The sequence below is a fragment of the Cibotium barometz genome, chromosome 21 (assembly GCF_041138505.1).
Source record: "Cibotium barometz isolate CiBa-2024 chromosome 21, ASM4113850v1, whole genome shotgun sequence".
In the NCBI taxonomy this organism is placed as follows: domain Eukaryota; kingdom Viridiplantae; phylum Streptophyta; class Polypodiopsida; order Cyatheales; family Cibotiaceae; genus Cibotium; species Cibotium barometz.
The window spans coordinates 52,613,698-52,623,245 of record NC_141066.1 but is presented as its reverse complement, the minus strand read 5'-3'; the positions used below and the strand labels follow the sequence as shown (position 1 = coordinate 52,623,245).

General features: G+C 48.2%; 1 protein-coding gene across 1 annotated transcript in view; it reads left to right on the top strand.

Moving 5' to 3' along the window:
- The window catches only part of MLH1 (MUTL-homolog 1), a 108,387-nt gene that overhangs the window by 6,912 nt on the left and 91,927 nt on the right, over window positions 1–9,548 (top strand). The gene's annotated exons all lie outside the window — the stretch shown is intronic.

The following is a 9,548-nucleotide window of genomic DNA, read 5'->3' as shown; positions in this document are numbered from 1 at the left end:
ATGTTGGAATGAATTCTTGCCCTCTTGCGCCATGGCAGGGTAATATCCCACATAGTGGGTTCGGGTCTAATTGACTCGTCTATATAGGGCTGCATGCCCATTGGTCTCCCCTTATCCCTCACCTTTATTGGTGGTCTCATGGGATCTTCGGTGGGGGGGGGACCCGGCCGATTGTTGGCCTTTCGCTCTGCGCGTGGTGATTTGCTTCCGCTCTGCCCGTGGTGCTTTGTTGTTTCGCGTTCTTTCATGGTAGCAGAGCCTCATTGGCTCTTGCTCGGCATAGGGCTTCGCAGCTAGGGGGGGTGGCAATGTAAATTCCCACATAGTGGGTTGGGGTCTAATTGACTCCTCTATATAGGGCTAAATGCCCCTTATCCCCCACCTTTATTGGTGGTCTCACGGGATCTTTGGTTTTTTTTTTTTTTTTTTGGGGGGGGGGGGACCGGCTGGTTGTTGGCCTTCCGCTCTGCGCGTGGTGCTCTGCTTCCGCTCTTTGCGTGGTGCCCTGCTGTTCCGTGTTCTCTCAAGAGTTAGGTGGGAGATAGCCCTAACTAACCCTATCTTTTTGTATAAAAAAGCATCATGGAATGAATATCACTTGTGGTCTTCACTTTTGGCTCTTCATGTTTAGCATTTGATGAAGCTCCTTGTCTCTTGTCTAATCTTGATTAACATAATTGATTAGCAATGTATTAGTGCTTTTACATGGATTAATGGTTGAACTAGTCACACGTGATTGGAGACCTGGGCCTTGTTGAGAGGATACTTCAAGGCTTGGTGATCTGTAATCACCACAAAGTGGTGGCCCAATAAGTAGTGTCTGAATTTTTGAAATGAGTAAACACTGGCCAAACCTTCTCTCTCAGTGGTGGAGTAATTGTGTGCCGCCCTGTTAAGCTGTTTGCCTGCAGAGTGTATTGGTTGGTCCATCTTCAAAGCTGCATTTGGTTGGGCTAGTACTGCTCTCTGCCACCCCACTAGCTTCGATGTGTGCACATGAAAATGAGCTCTCAGTTAGAGGTAACCAGTACCAGGGCGTGTACTAACATGTGCTTAAGAACAGGCTGAAAGTGATGCGCCTGCTTCTGATTGGCTGGACACCACTTTTGTCCACAATCCCAAGGCTGGGCAGCCTGTATGGGCTGCCCCATACATGCCCTACAGCCATATAAAGGCTGTAATCTCCTGGAGATTGCCTGATCTGTGCCCTAGGGCTGTCCTACAGCCCCTCCATGGCTGGTGGGTTCAGCCTGGGCCTTCTTGGCCCTCATGGGGGTGGTTCTACACCATTCCCATGCCCACACTCAGATCCGGGGTAGCCCTATGGGCTGGCCCCTTGTCCTAAACATAATCTACTCAGTGATCTGGCATCCGGTACCATACCAGATACACAGAACCACTGACATCATTCTAGAGGGAGACTCACAGCGCGGACTCGCACTGTTTCATGTGCAGGACAGTGCACACCTGACCTTGGACTCATATGCAGGACAATGCACACCTGACCTCGGACGACTGAGATGGATCCTTGGCTGACTCGTCCCGGACTGGGCTCACATGGGACCAGTTCACCATCCCAGGTCCTGCACCTTCTGTACAGAAATGTCTACGTGGCATCCAAGTGCGGGATGCACGTGACATCCCCTTCTGCTTAACTTGACGGAAGCTGCATAGCCTCCAAATAATCCGTCAATAATGCCAGATAGTCTTCGAAAAATTCTTTGTCGAGCCATACCGCTTCATGAGTTCCTCAATCCTGAAACTTCGTGAGGAACTGTCGTAGTCTTCGGCCTCAGCCATGCTTGAAACGGTGCAGAAGGATCTGTTCTGGAACCATTACTTCTGCTTCATCAACAATGTCTGGTTCCACTTCGTCTTTGACCTCTGAAGGGGGTGGACCTGCATATGGCTTTAACCAACTGACATGAAATACATCGTGCATAGTCCAACTCGGAGGTAGCTTTAACTGCATAGACATCTCATTAATCTTTTTCCGGATGGGAAATGGTCCGAAGCTCCTGAAAGACAACTTTGGGCATCGCTTGCCCACCTGCTTCAATCTTTGCTTCATAATCCGAAGATACACCCAATCCCCTTCCGAAAACTTCATGTCCCTTCGGTCTTTATTGGCCCGTCGAGTGTAGGCCTCTTGCGCTTTAGCCAATCTATCTTTAACGGACTCTAGGATCTCCTTGTCATGCGCATCACGGATGCCATGGACATTTTCGGAGCTAGATCCAGAAGAGGCAAACAGATAAAGACCATGAACCAGTAGAAGATGGACATGGAGCAGGACTTGGAGCAAAGCATGGATCAGAGGGCTGTCGGCTGCAGGACAGAGGGTGCTGGCTGCCAGAAGAGCTGTCGGCTGACGTCAGCAAAGTGTGGGCAACAGGCGCATCAAGAACATCCAGTAGTCGGCCAGTTCCCCATGTAGTCCAAGGGCTATAAATAGCCCCCCTTGCTCTATAAATAGCCCCCCTTGCTCTATGTTGTAGTCATTCCATCCCACTAGGGGTTTGGATCCTTAGAGGTCCCATAGGGGACAGATTTTAGGGTTAACCACCTTTTTATGAAGGCAGCCAAGGGCTGCAAGATATGTACCTTTTTGTACCATAGTATATACTGAATTTCCCAGCACTTCTCACTCTCTCTCTACTCTCTCTCTACCTGCGTTTTTGCATCAGATGGTGCGTTTTTGCATCAGAAGGTTTCCAAGAGTGTTTAGGGCTGAAAGAAGACTACCCAGAGCTTCTGCGTGTTACATTGGTATCAGAGCATCAGGCTCAGCAAAGCTAAACACTGATTCAGTCCCAGATGATGGTGTACAGGTCCAAGGTACAGGAAAGTACACGGATTCGAAGCCCAAGGTGAGAACACAGATCGGGAAGAACTCCCAGGAGGTTTGTTGGTGGTGTTCCACAGTGCCAGATGGGGATGGCAGTTCCGTGAGCCAGATAGGTTCTCAGGTAACGGTCCCAAGGGAGGTTGATCCTCTAAGGGTGATGTGAGAGTGCCAGACCCAGTTCCAGGAATGAAGACCAAGACGGTGTTCAGAGTCAGGGCAGGAACGGATTGTGGACTAGAGGAAGACCAGATGCATAGATCTTTATCAGAGACAGAGTGGTTTGGAGAACAGGCCGGGTTTTCATAGAAAAAGGTTTGCCAAGGATGGATGATGACAGAGGGACTTCGGGACAGGATTGGGATGATGACAGTCATCCAAGAGCAGGTTGGATTCCCATCATCAAGTTTAGCAGAGGGGGATGTCATGTGCATCACGGATGCCATGGACATTTTCGGAGCTAGATCCAGAAGAGGCAAACAGATAAAGACCATGAACCAGTAGAAGATGGACATGGAGCAGGACTTGGAGCAAAGCATGGATCAGAGGGCTGTCGGCTGCAGGACAGAGGGTGCTGGCTGCCAGAAGAGCTGTCGGCTGACGTCAGCAAAGTGTGGGCAACAGGCGCATCAAGAACATCCAGTCGGCTGCATTAAATAGATTTTTATGAACTTGTAACTGGCCGACCAGTAGAGTCGGCCAGTTCCCCATGTAGTCCAAGGGCTATAAATAGCCCCCCTTGCTCTATAAATAGCCCCCCTTGCTCTATGTTGTAGTCATTCCATCCCACTAGGGGTTTGGATCCTTAGAGGTCCCATAGGGGACAGATTTTAGGATTAACCACCTTTTTATGAAGGCAGCCAAGGACTGCAAGATATGTACCTTTTTGTACCATAGTATATACTGAATTTCCAGCACTTCTCACTCTCTCTCTACATGCGTTTTTGCATCAGATGGTGCGTTTTTGCATCAGAAGGTTTCCAAGAGTGTTTAGGGCTTAAAGAAGACTACCCAGAGCTTCCGCATGTTACACTCCTGGTAAGACTCCGTCACTCTGTTCGCCTCAGGTACTGAAGACGAAGTCTTGGTTAACAACGACTGGAAAGGCCTTCCAAACGCTGCCTCATATGGAGTCTTGCCAATAGCTGAAGAAAAAGAGTCATTCAAAACAGCTTGAACTAAAGGCAAAAACGATTCCCACTTACCTTACTGATCGTGGACATAACACTTCAGCACATCAAAGGCCAACTGGTTGTATATCTCTGTCTGGCCATCTGTCTGTGGGTGGAATGCACTGGAAAAATTCAACTTAGTACCAAAATTATCAAACAATGCCCTCCAAAAATGACTGGTAAACTTGGCATCTCGGTCTGACACTATGGTCCTAGGAATCCCGCCAATCGGGTACCAATGCCGAATGAATAGCTGGGCAACATCCTCGGCGGTCACATTGGCCCTGCAAGGAATAAGCATAACAAATTTGCTGAACCTATCAACAATAGTTAAACACTGCGTATTACGCTTACTCGGACTGGGAGGCAGATTTGTGACAAAGTCCATCGAAATGTCCTGGAAAGGACCCTCAGGAATTGGCAAAGGCTGTAACAACCCTATCTTCTTTCCACGAGGAGCTTTCACCTTTTGACAAATGTCACAGCGTTGTACATATGTAAACACATCACGCCTCATCTTTGGCCAATAGTATTGCCGTTCTAATTTCTCCAGAGTCGAATTCATGCCCCTATGACCACCTGTAATGGCGTCATGGGCATCATGGAGAAGAGCTGCCCGGAATGATTTCATGACACATAGTCGGCCTTTGTAGAAAAGCCAACCATCGCGTATCAGAAAATGGCATGGTCCTGTGGCATCCAATGCCTGTTCCCACTGAGTACCGAATTCCTCGGAATCCGCGTACGTGTGCTTCATGTCTTCTAGTCCTGTACCAACAAGGTGAAGTCTAGTGGTCTGAATCGCAGATACCTGTCCCTTCCTGCTCAAAGCATCGGCCACTGGATTGGCCTTTCCTGGAAGGTACTCAATCATACCACCGAACTGTTGGAATATCTGACTCCAGCGGTGTTGTCGATCACTCCACTGTGCACTTGGCATCGTCTGAATCCAGCGCAATGCGTGGTCAGTGCGAACCTCGAAGTCACGGCCATACAGGAAATGTTTCCAATGTTTCAAGGCCTGTATAACTGCTAGGAGTTCACGATCATAGACTGAGTAGTTCTTTTCGGCGGGCAGTAACTTACGAGACATGTAAGCTACCGGATGACCATTCTGTTGTAATACACCTCCAATTGCGATGTTACTCGCATCGGTGATCACTTGAAATGGTTCGTCCCACGAGGCAAGGGCTAAACAAGGCGCTTCTGACAAAGCCACCTTGAGGTTGTGGAATGCCTCCAACGCTCGTGGAGTCATTCGAATCTTTTGCCTTCTTGTTTTCACTCCCTTTAGGAGATCGGTGAGATCTGCGGAGAGATCAGAAAACTTGTCAATGTGGGTGGAATATGCCTGGCATATACCCACAAATGATCTAATGTCATAAGCTGTCTGAGGTACTTCCCAGTTAACAATCTCGGCCACTTTAGCCGGATCAAGTCGAATGCCTTCGGCACTAATTATATATCCCAAGTAATGTACCTGGAACAGATAAAATTTCATTGACATAGAGCTCGTTGCTTTCTAGCAACTTAAGGACTTTCTCCACATCAATGTCATGCTGCTCAACTGTAGCTGAAAATATGAGTATGTCGTCCAAAAATATGAACACACACTCTCCAATCAACTCCCGAAAAACACGCATCATCATGCGGTTAAATGTAGCTGGGGCGTTCGTCAAACCAAACGGCATGACCATAAATTCATAGTGGGTCCGTTCTGTACGGAAGGCTGTTTTGGGGATGTCCCCCTCTACAATCCGTACTTGGTGGTACCCACTCTTTAAATCCAATTTAGAGAACACCTTAGCTCCATTCAGCCTCTCGAGAATATAGTCAATTCGAGGCATCGGGAATCTGCTCTTGATAGTCAGCTTGTTGAGTGCACGATAATCGACACACAACCGGGAAGACCCATCTTTCTTCTTGACAAACAAGATCGGTGCTGCAAATGGCGACACACTGGGGCGGATGAAGCCAGCTTGCAACAACTCTTGGAGTTGGCGGTCCAACTCCGATTCCATTGCCTTAGAAAGGCGATACGGAAACTTGCTCGGGGGTTCCGAGACTTTTAGGAGGTCAATTTTGTGATCCTCCGGTCTGGACGGGGGGAGCTGGGGAGGGAGACTGTCCCGAAGAAAAATCTTCTGGAACTTTTCATGGAGAACCGAGTACTTCTCGGAAGCACTGGCCACCGTCTGGGCTGTCTGGATGTATATCATCGCACACTGTGCGCCTTTCCTGACTGCTCGCTTAGCCTGCAAGTGGCTTATGAGCGGAAAGTTTGGAATACCTGGCTCACACTTAATGGTCACCGGGGTGTTTGACACATTCCGATCAATTTGGAACGTGTGCTTGTCCCACTCTACATCAGGAAGAAACTTGTGAAACCACTGGATACCCAAATTTATGTCTGCTCCTACAAGAGGGGCAACCATAAAGTCACGAACAAACTCTATGCCCTGAATTACTAACTTAGCACCTAGAGCTTCATACTTGACGCTCGTTGTCATACCTGTGCTAAAACCCTCAACTTGTTTGTCCACCGGAGTCAGCTCGAAACGGGCACGCCTAGCGGCCTGTTCTGTGACCACATCCTCCGTGCTGCCGCTGTCAAACAAGACAACGACTCTCTGGCCACCTATGTAGCCAAAGGACTTGAGCAATTCATTGCGCTCATACTCCTGGTCATGGGCGCCCTTCTGCTTATCTTCGAGCTCCTGGCTAATAATTGCTCCAACTAAAGCACCGGGGGTTGAAGAACTAGGGGTAGCCGCTGGGGTCTGTGTGTACCCACTATGTGGGATAATAGACTGCCACATGGCAGCCTGAGAAGCGGAGGGCAAGAAGCCATTCCAACACCGAATACCCTCTGTAGGGCCCCCACCATGGATGGTGTATGTGCTTCATTAGAATGATGAGTAAATAACACAAATCTGTAGATGATCTTGTGGCTGTAGACTTTCAGCCTGTAGAGGACTTGACGCTTGACCTTCAACCTTCACCTTAGCTTTAGGATTCCCTTTGGCTGTCTTGGCCCTTGGAACACTTCAGCCCTTTTTGAATTGTAAGATGATTAGAAGACTTTCTAGACAATGCTTATATAGCACTTAAATCTGCTGGTCGGTGGGTTCATGTAGGGGTCGGCCTGTTCATAAATCCTTCTAATGACCTGTTTTCATAGGCGCCTCTTGCTATATTGGTTGGCCGCCTTTTGCTGTTGCTGTCTTGACAGCCTGGCCGCCTTTGTGCCTTGGCCACAATGCCTAGGCTGCTCATGAGGCTGGCCGACAGGCTGTCCAGGCCATCTAGGCCTAGCTGCCTTGTTGTCCAGGCCCTTCAGGCCTGGCTGACAGCATCCCCAGTCCAATGGGACTGTCGGGCATTGGTCATGGGTCACCTAGACCCTTAGGGTGACCTACCCCATTCTTAGGCAAGGGTATCAAACCTTGTTCTGGGTGGCCTTTAGGGCTGTCCCCTTTTCCTACATGCAACTACATGCTTCCTACTCAGATGCGTGGTATCTGGCTACAAGCCAAACACTTGGAACACTTGTCATCATTCCAGAGGGTGACTTACACAGTATGGAGTGGATTGTGGCACTAACCAAGACTATGTACGGGACTTGTACACCTGACATTAGATGCTTAGAGTGGAACCCTGGTTGACTTGTCTTGGATTGTGGCTCACAAGGGACGAGTTTCCACTCCAGGTATTGCACGTGTTGTATAGATATGTCCACGTGGCATCCAAGTACGAGATGCACGTGACACTGACCATGGACTCTAAAGTGGATCCTTGACTGACTCTTCTCGGATTGTGGCTCACAAGAGGCCAGTTACCACTCTAGGTCCTGCACGTGCTGTACAAATGGCCACGTGGCGTCCAAGTGCGGGATGCACGTGACATCCCTTTCTGCTTAACTTGATGGAAGCTGCATAGCCTCCAAATAGTCCATCAATAATTGTTGGAAATCGGGTAGGGGCCACGTCCCGAGAGGTCACTCTTCGGAGTTGTGTTGATGCCAATGTGTGTTTAATTGGTGGTTTCCACAAACTAGTCTAGCCATCTAGACCCCAAAACCTTAAGGTGATGGAGGACCTCCAGTCTATCCATTTTGTGGAAATCTCTTAGTGCTACACTTTGGCACCACTTTTCTCAACAACTCCTCTTGGTGCCAACTTGTCCACTTATTCTCAGCTCAAAGATTGAACTTGGCCATGTTTTCTTGGCTCAAAGGCTCAACTTGGCTTATCTAGTGGTGCAGAGGTTACACTTCAACCCATGGCTGTGATGCCATCGGGTGGGGGTCCAAGTCTCGAGAGGTCACCCATCCCATGCGTCCCTCGATTCCGAAACTTCGCGAGAAATTGATGATCTTTGCGGCCAGAGCCGTGCTTGACGCGGTGCAAAAGGATCTGTTTTGGAACCATCACTTCGGCTTCGTCTCGATGGTATCAGGTTTCTGCTCATCTTGGACATTTGTGGGAGAAGGGCCGCCATAGTGCTTCAAACAAGCAACATGAAACACATCATGCCTGGTCTAAGTGGAAGGTAACTTCAACTTCATGGACACCTCGTTGATCTTCTTCAGAATGGGAAAAAGGTCCGAAACTCCGAAATGATAACTTTGGGCATCACTTGCACTTGATTCAATCTTTTTTCATAATCGTGAGATAAACCCAATTCCCTTATGAGAATTTCACATCCCTTCTGTCCTTGTTGGCCTACTGAGAATTGGCCTCCTGTGTTTTGGCCAACTTGGCTTTCACATACTCTAAAATCTCTTGGTAAGTCTCTGTCACACACGGTTAGCATTAGGCACCGAAGACGATGTCGTGGTCAATAAAAGACTAGAATGATCTTCCAAAGGCTCTCCCCTCATATGGAGTCCTACCAATAGCTGAAGAAAAAGAGTCATTTAGAACAACTTGAACCAAAGGCAAAACTTGAACCAAAGGCAAAACTTGTTCCCACTTACCGTGTTGATCATGATCATAGATAGCACTTCAGCACGTCGAATGCCAATTGATTGTAAGTCTTTGTCTGGCCATCCGTCTGTGGGTTGAATGCACTGGAAAAAGTCAACTTAGTCCCAAAATCATTAAACAATGCCCTCCGAAAATGACTGGTAAACTTGGCATCATGATTTGATACAATGGTCCTAGGTATGCCACGAATTGGGTACCAATGTCGGATAAACAGTTTTGCAACATCTTCGGCAGTCACATTAGCCCTACAAGAAATAAGCATAAGGAATTTGCTACACGATCAACAATTGTCAAACAATGTGTGTTACGCTTACTTGGGCTGGGAGGCAGATTTGTCAGAAAACCCACAGCGATATCTTGGAAAGGGCGGTTGGGAATGGACAATGGTGTAACAAACTTGCTTTGTTTCCATGCGATGTTTTCACCTTTTGACAAATAGGACAATGTTGCACATATGTGAACACGTTCTGCTATCTCTCTATTTTCTCCAATGTTGAGTTCATGCCCTTATGGCCACCAGTGATGGTGTCATGGGCGTCATGG